Below are 8483 nucleotides of genomic sequence, written 5' to 3'. Positions count from 1 at the left end.
GGTTTTGTTTCTTTTCATTTAAATTTATGTGTTTATAGAAGAGTTTCATAAAGTTAGGAATTATACTTTGTTTTCACATTTAAAATTTTACCACTGGCCTAGTGGCCTTGGTCTGTGTTGTATGTGAATGCATAAAAGAGGAGGTGTCCTCACTAAGCTGTCAACCATGGTCACCTGGCAAGGAAAGTAAGATTCAGGTAGGAGAGGAGGATTAAGGGAGAACTTTGTATTGACTCTGCACTTCTGTATTCCTGTTTTTTTCAAGCACCATAAGCTCCTGTAGCCTATAATTTCCAAAATCAAGGGAGACAATTAACAGTTGTACCAGTAGATTGTGCCACACTGCTGTAAGAAGCCTTCTCCTAGGACATGGGCGACTGTTGTTCTTAGCTGCCATGAAGTCGATCCATTACTCATGAGGACCCCATGCACAGTGGGATCAGATGGCCTTTCTTCCTAGTCTTTCTTAGTCTGGTAACTTTGCCGAAACCCATTCAGCATGATAGCAACACAGAAGCCTCCACTTGGGTGGTGGCTGTACATGAAGTGCCTTGGTTGGGACTCAAACCCAGGTCTCCCACAAAAAAGGTGAGAATTCTACCACTAAATTACTAATGCCTTCCCTTGCGAGACTAAGCCCGTTGCTGTCAAGTCGATTCCGACTCATAGTGACCCCATGTGTCCAGAGTAGAACTGCAGTCCCTAGGATTTTCAAGGCTGTGATTTTTCAGAAGCAGATCGCCAGGCCTTAGTAGTCAAGCTCTTAACCACAGTGCCACCCAGGGACACCACCTTGACAGACTAGACCCAGCAAAACTTCATTTTAATACACTTGTTCTGTGGGGTGAATACAAATTCACCTTGAACCTGTCTTCCTCCTGTAACGAGTCTTCCAAGTCAATGGTGGCATGAGGAGTTGCGTAAGATAGAGACCTTCAGAGTCTGACCAGGAAGACTGGTTGGTATGAGAACAACTAGAAGAATCCCTGGTGGGTTTCTCTCTGCCACACAGGGGTACACTAACTTCTCACTACAATCCTGAGGCTCCTCAGACCTCGCCAGTTAAAGAAGCCTCAATCCCCTGAGAGGGAAATACCAATGAAAAAAGTTATTGCTGCTAAGGCATGGAGAAGAAAGCCAAATTTGAGATTCTAAATGAGTCACAATTTTTCAGAAATTGTTGTGTAGGTTACTAATATTTGGATACCACTTCTTCCCCTAAGTGAGATATGGCATATTAAACTCCAGTGAAATGGAGGATTTGCAGTAATGAGACAGTCTATGTGAGCATAAAAAAAAAAGTATAAATTGGTCTTTGAAAACACCTCACAGAGGTATAGAATGTAGCTCTACAGTCTTTAGTATTGGGACAATCCATTAGATTCAAAACTCTGCACTTCTATCTTCTGCAATTCTACCCATTCTTATTAATGGATTTAGCTACTGACAAACGCTCTTTGCTGGCACTGAAAAGTAATTTTCAAATTTTTTCCAAAACTCATGGCTTACCCCCTGCTCCAGATCTGGCCTCTTCCTCAGAGCCATTGTTGTGTGCAATCAAGTCAATTCCAACTCTTAGCTACCCTAAGGGACAAAGTAGACTTGCCCCATAGGGTTTCCCGGGCTGAAATCTTTATGGGAGAAGATAGCCAGGTCATTTCTCCCACTGAACTGCTGATGGGTTTGAACTGTTGACCTTCTGGTTAGCAGCTGAGTGTTTAACCATTGCACCACCAGGGCTACTTTCAGAGCCATTAGCCCCTGATAATGTGAACATTAACTTCAATAAACCTATTGTAGTTCTAGGAAAAATTGTCAACATATGACTTATGGTTTCATATGTGTTAACACTGGTAAATATAGAAAGAGGGTTAGTCATAAATCAGTGTGTTTCTAGGAAACCAATTTGCCTACTGGCTTTAAAGGAGTTGTTAGGTATTAGCTGTTAGGTTGTTAGGACTCACAGAGACCGTGTACAACAGAACGAAACATTGCTCGGTCCTGTGCCGTCCTCACAGTAGTAGGTATTTTTAAGCCCATCGTTGCAGCCACCATATCAGTCCATCTCGTTGAGGGTCTTGCTCTTTTTCGCTGACCCTCTACCAAGCATGATGTCCTTCTCCAGGGACTGGTCCCTTCTGATAACATGTCCAAAGTAAGACAAAGTCTCACCATCCTCACTTCTAAAGGAGCATTCTGACTGCACTTCTTCCCCAGACAGATTTGTTTGTTCTTCTGGCAGTCCATGGTATATTCAGTATTCTTCACTAGCATTATAATTCAAATGTGTCAATTCTTCAGTCATCCTTTTTCATTGTCCAGCTTTTGCATGCGTATAAGGCATCTGAAACGATCGTGGCTGGGGTCAAACATACCTTAAGTCATTAAAGTGACGTCTTTGCTTTTTAAGATTTTAAAGAGGCCTTTTGCAACAGATTTGCCCAGTGCAATATGTCATTTGATTTCTTGACTGCTGCTTCCATGGGCATTGATTGTGAATCCAAGTAAAATGAAATCTTTGACAACTTCAATATTTTCTCTGTTTATCATGAAAGGAGTGGGGAGGGGTAATTTGTTTTAATCACTGTGGCTTTCCACCTGAGCAATTAAACATGTCATTATAACCTACCCTGCCCTATTCCCCCACCTCCCCCGCAAAAAAAGACAAAATTAAGCAAGGGAATAGTTGGAACTTTTATTTTTAAAGAAATACTTAAGCTGTTTGGAGCTGGAATGCCCAAAGAGAAACACAGTGTCTATTAAAACAGATTAATTACTAAGTAAAAGGCAGTACTGACCGCCCTTCCTTCCTTCCTCCCTCCCTCCCTTCCTCCCTCCCTCCCTTTCTTTCTGTTTTTTAACAACTAGTTCTTCAAGCTAGGAGCCCTGGTGGCACAGTGGTTAAGTGCTCTGCTGTTCACAGAAAGTCAGCGGTTTGAACCCACTATCTGCTCTGCCGGAGAAAGGTGTGGCAGTCTGCTTCCGTAAAGATTTACAGCCTTGGGGCAGCTCTACCCTGTTCTATAGGGTTGCTAGGAGTCGGAATCAACTGGAAGGCAGTGAAGTTCTTAGAGCAGCAGAGGCCTAGATATTGAGTAGAGATGTGCTGCTGCTGAAGTCAAGCCTATCGATCCTCCTAAGTTATTTCTACTGTAGAAGGGAATTTAAGAGAATCTCTTATGATGTTCTGCGTTAGCACTTGAGGTTTTTCCCTTCTGCTTAAGAGATTTATATAAATAGCAAAATAAGTAGAATGTTACAGATAAACTTAAAAGCCCTCTCTTTGTTTCCCTAATCACATTCCCCTTCCCTTGAGACAAACTCCATCAGAAATTGGGTATCTTTCCAGTGTATCCTTTTATAGTTTTACTATATGTGCTCGTCTCCATGAATAATGTATAGCTTTGCTTTCTGTGTTTTTAATTACCACTTGCTTTTTCAACATTTGTTTTTGAGATCTATCCGTGTTGACCACTTCTAGGTCTAGTGCTTTAAGGAACAGAAGTTTATTTTCTTAAGTTCTGGAGGCTCAAAGTCCAAATAGGGTCTCGGCCGTGCTGATTCCTTCCTTGTCAGTAGTTCTAGGGGTTCCTTGGTTCCTTGACTTCCTCATATGGCATCTGGCTTCCCTGTGTGTGCGTGCCTCTGTGTCTAACCTGCACTTTTTTATAACTCAGAAGTGATTAGATTTAGAACCCACCCTATCTGGGTATGATCTAATTAGCATAGCAAAGAAAACCCTATTTCCAGATAGGATTACATCTACGAGTATAGGGGTTAGGATTTTGGGGGCAGGGGACACAATTCAATCCACAATACCTGGTCAGTTTAGAGCAAGGCAGAACTGTGGTTGACAATGACCTCGTTTCTTTTGTCACTTCGTACACATGGTATGTGATGTGTCTGTTTGCAGCCACTTGGTGTCTACCTTCTGCCTACCAGGTCCCATGAGAGGTGCTTTACTGTTACGACAAAATTCTCAAGTAAGTATTATTAGTCCATTTTACACTTGAAGAAACTGAGACACAGAAATTCCCTTAGCCTGGGAGTGGCAGAACTAAGATGGAGGCCTCTCTGGTTCCAAAGTCAGGTTCTTTCCATCATGCCACACAGCCTTTGAGAGGCAGCAGGTCCTCTTTTAGAACTCCGTTTATGCCCTATTCTGGTAATTTCTGGGTGTTGTGCTTTCAGATTTTTTTCTAAGCTTTGGGCTCTGGGTCTCAACTCCACAGCAACAGCAGGAACTTGATTCAGCACCTTCTTACCAGGGAGGTTCTTTTCCCAAAAGGTATTGTTGTTCAGGAGATGGGACTGGTAAAAGATGAATTGGAGCTTCAGAGTTTGATGTTTCTTCCAGATGAATTCCAGAGTGACAGGAACAAGACCAGAACAACTCATTATTCAAGGCTCCTGTGTATTTTTTTATAATTATAGTGCGCATCTCCTCAGCATTTACCAAGTGCCAGCCATTGTTACAAGCTGGGCACACACATTACCTCACTTAGTGCTTCCAACAACCCCAGAAGTGCAAGTCCTCAATCCCTTTTCCACGTCCTTTGGGGCAGATGTGCCTCAGAACTCAGAATTTTTCATATTTTTGAAAGAGAAATCTGTGCATATACTGTATTTTTCATAACACCCCTCAACAAGGTTGGGCATGGCACCAGTAATTAAACATATCAATATTTCTACAGCGAAGCATATAGATATTATGCTTAGTGCATGGCTTTTAACTGTTCTGCAATATTCCCTCATTTGTCATTGTCCTTCTAATGGGCTGTTAGGGTAACTGCGTTATGCTTTTAGGTTACAGACGATGCTGCAGTGAACACCTTGTGTGTATTTTCCTGGACTTTGAGGGACATGCAGTGTGGTGGGAAGCAAGATTTGAATTGTGGCTCTACCATTTACTAGCTGTGATGGTTTAGGTTGTGTGTTAACTTGGCTGGGCCATGATTCTCAGTGGTTTGACAGTCATATGGTGTTGTTCCATGATGAGATTTGATATAATGTGATCACCTCCATGATGGGATCTGCTGTGAGTAGCCAGTCAGTTGAAAGGGAGTTTCCTTGGGTGTGTGACCTGCATCGAATATACGTGGACATTCTGGCAAGGCTGGTGGGCTTTTTGCTGGCTCTGGATCCTGCAGCTGGCTCCTGTTCATCTGACCTCTGGTTCTAGGGACTTGAGCTAGCAGCTTTCCTGTGATCTTGCCTGCTGGTCTTGGGATTCGTTGATCTTCACAGCCCGTGAGCAAGAGCCTGCTCCCAGACCTGCCAATCTTGGGTTCACCAGCCCCTGCAGCTACGTGAATCAGGAGAAGCCTCTATCTTGACCCACGGACTTGGGACATTCCAGCCTCTACAACCCAGTAAGCCATTTCCTTGATCTAAATCTCTCTCTACATATATTTATACATTATACTGGTTTTGCTTCTCTAGTGAACCCAGCCTAAGACACTAGCTCTGTGACTGTGGGCAAGTTACCTAACCTTTCTGTGCCTGATTTACTTATTTGTAATTTGGGGGGAAATAATAGTGCCTACTTCTTAGAGTTATGAGGGTTAAATGAGTTGCTACTTGTATAGTAGGCAGAACAGCATCTGGCACATAGGGGCACACAGTACAAAATAAATGGCAGCCATAGTCATCATTAGATCACCACATTATCAAATCTAGAAGTGTCTCTGCGAGGTCACAGGGTCTGCACATTTTGAGCATTACTGCCAAATTCCTGTCCAAAATGATGATATCAATTTACACTCCCACAAGTGCTGTTGGGAATTTCCTGCTTGCCCGCATCTTCATCAACACGAGAGTTTGGGGATTTTTCTTTTTGTCCAATATGATGGGGTAAAAACAGTTAATTTTTACATTTTGTTTTGAACAGCGTTATTGCTTGAATAAATTTTCCTTAAAACGAGATTACCACCTAGTGGTGGAAGAAGAACACTGCAGTATATCGGGTAGTTCGGGGATTTTAGTTACTAACAGAGGTCTGGATTGAATTGGATTAGACAAAGTGAGAGTTCTGTGATCTGCTCCCCGTTTTTGGGTGGCTTGTAATTTTTTTCTCAGTTTTTCTAGCGTAGTGACATGGAGCCTTTTCTCTATGTCCACAATGAAGGAAGTCCTGTGCCCCGTGCTGCCTCAGAGAGTGAATGCATCTGGGTCACTGGCCCAGGAAAGAGGAGTGAGATAGCTCAGGAACAAGGCTATTTGCAAAGCTGGAAGGAGACTACAGCTCCAAGCCCACCGGGGGCTTTCCTTGACCACTGCTGAGTCTGCAGTGGGAGAGAAGGCTGAGTACACATGGCGCTGTCCACACACACCGCCGGGCCACCGAGCTGAGGCTGTGGCAGAGTCCCAGTGAACCTCTTTCCAAATCAGAGCCTCTTGTCTGCTATGAAGACTTTTAATATCACAGTCTAAAAGAAGTTAAGGGTGAATAGAAGTGTTAGCTGTTAATCATCAAAGACATCAACACACTTTTAAAAGTCTGTACAAAAATGTTCCGTGAAAGGTTGTTGTTGTGAGAGCTGCCGTGGAGTCAGCCCCCAGTTCATGGTGACCCCGTGCATAATGGAACAAAACACTGCCTGGTCCTGCACCATCCCCATGATTGGTTGCAGACTGGACCATTGTGATCCAGAGGGTTTTCACTGGTTGTTTTTGGAAGTAGGTTGCCAGGCCTTTCTTCCTAATGTGTCTTAGTCTGGAAGCTCTGCTGAAATCTGTTCAGCATCATAGTAACACATAAACAACCACTAACAGACAGGTGGTGGCTGTGCCTGAGATGCATTGGCTGAAAATCAAACCCAGGTCTCCCACATGAAGGTGAGAATTCTACCACTGAACCACCAATGCCTCATTAGATACTCAATAATAGCTACTTTATTACTGTTAATAATAATGATAAAATGTCACCCTTCTTGTCGTTCCTGTGCCACCATCAGGATTTTTATCATATCCGAGGACCACTTAAACTATTTACAGAACATTTTTCTTTGAACAAGCTCACTTTATTTATTCAAATAAATGCATTTTAAAGGCAAATTTATCTCACTATCGTGATGGAAAATGACTATCACTTGCCATAAGCAGAAGGTAGTCATAAAATAACTACAATGAAAACAAAACAGTGCTGTTAGTTTTAACTTAGTTCTCTTACTTTCCAGGGGCCTGCTCTCTCTTTGGGAAAAAGAGGTCATTGGAGTGAAAGACAGATGCTAAGGGCTAGTACTGACAGAGTTTTCTTCTCGATGCAGTCAGAAAAGTAGAACAAGGACTGCCTTCATCACCATGCACATCAGCGCTGTTTAGAGCAGTGCGCATGTAGTCCATGACACCTCCTCCAGTGATTCCAGAAACACTGAGGCTAGACCAGAGACCAGGAGCGAGGAATTCCCTTAGTAACTGTTTTCCACCGTCTGGAGGCCAGCGCGAGAGGGGACACACAGGGGACATGGGGCAAAAACCTAGGTTTGCCTCCTGGAGCTGCTAATTACTAGCTGTGTAACCTCCTACTGATGGGTTGACATTTGGGGCCTCTGTTTCCTCAGGCAAACTCAGGTAATAACATCTTACCTCCTCACAGTGTCATCGTAAGAACCAGCCGCGAGCCTGTATGTCACAATGCTTTGTAATCTGTAAAAAGCTGTATAAATAAAGCAGATTCTACTGATATTCCTTGAGGCTTGGCATGAAGAAGTGGGCCTGCAGAGAGGAGGCTTAGCGTAAGGAAACACAGTGGTATGTTCATTAAACCCTGGGCAGCTTGCAAAGAGGAATGGAACCACTCCCTGTAGGACACTTGTGAGGAGGCAGTGCCATTGGCCTCTCCCGCACCTTCCAATTCCAGGACCCTCTGATTTGTCACCAGAGGCACCATCATCCAGGCCTCCCTGCAGGGCCCCTCAGGTGTCCCTCAGGAAATAGACTCAACTGAGAGGGCTCTGCCCCCTTCTGGTGTTGCTTTTTTTGCTGAATGCCCCGGAGCAGCTCCTCAGTGAGGAATTCCAAGTCCATCTAACTGACTAGGAATCCCAGCTGCCCAGAAGGCAGCCATCATAGGAGTTGGAAAGGTTTTGTGAACTGTTAGCTACACGTGTGTGACTTGACTCACAAGGCCTGGCTCATGCTCCCTGCTCTGTGAAGCCTGCTGCGCACCTTCAATAGTCTTCTGCCCCCCACCCACAGTATTGACACGGGCCTCTGCTTAGACTATTCACCGTGTCTATTTGATAGTCTTCTCCACCACGAGACTGTGAGCAAGGATCCAATTTTATATTTCCTCTGGCCCCAGTGCTGTGCTAGTTGGCGTAACAAATGCTGTCTTGCCCTGTCCATTTTCCCTCACTACTTGCTGTTCCAAACAATGGCTCTGTACTAAGCAGCTGAGACTTTCTGCCTGAAAATTTTTTCTGGCCACAGGGCAGGCCAAAATCTCGTGGAGTTTACACCTCTAGGAGCAACACTTAACC

Source organism: Trichechus manatus, unplaced genomic scaffold, assembly GCF_000243295.1.
Source record: "Trichechus manatus latirostris isolate Lorelei unplaced genomic scaffold, TriManLat1.0 scaffold00042, whole genome shotgun sequence".
NCBI classification, from domain to species: domain Eukaryota; kingdom Metazoa; phylum Chordata; class Mammalia; order Sirenia; family Trichechidae; genus Trichechus; species Trichechus manatus.
The sequence above is the reverse complement of the archived record's forward strand: the minus strand, read 5'-3'. Positions refer to the sequence as shown.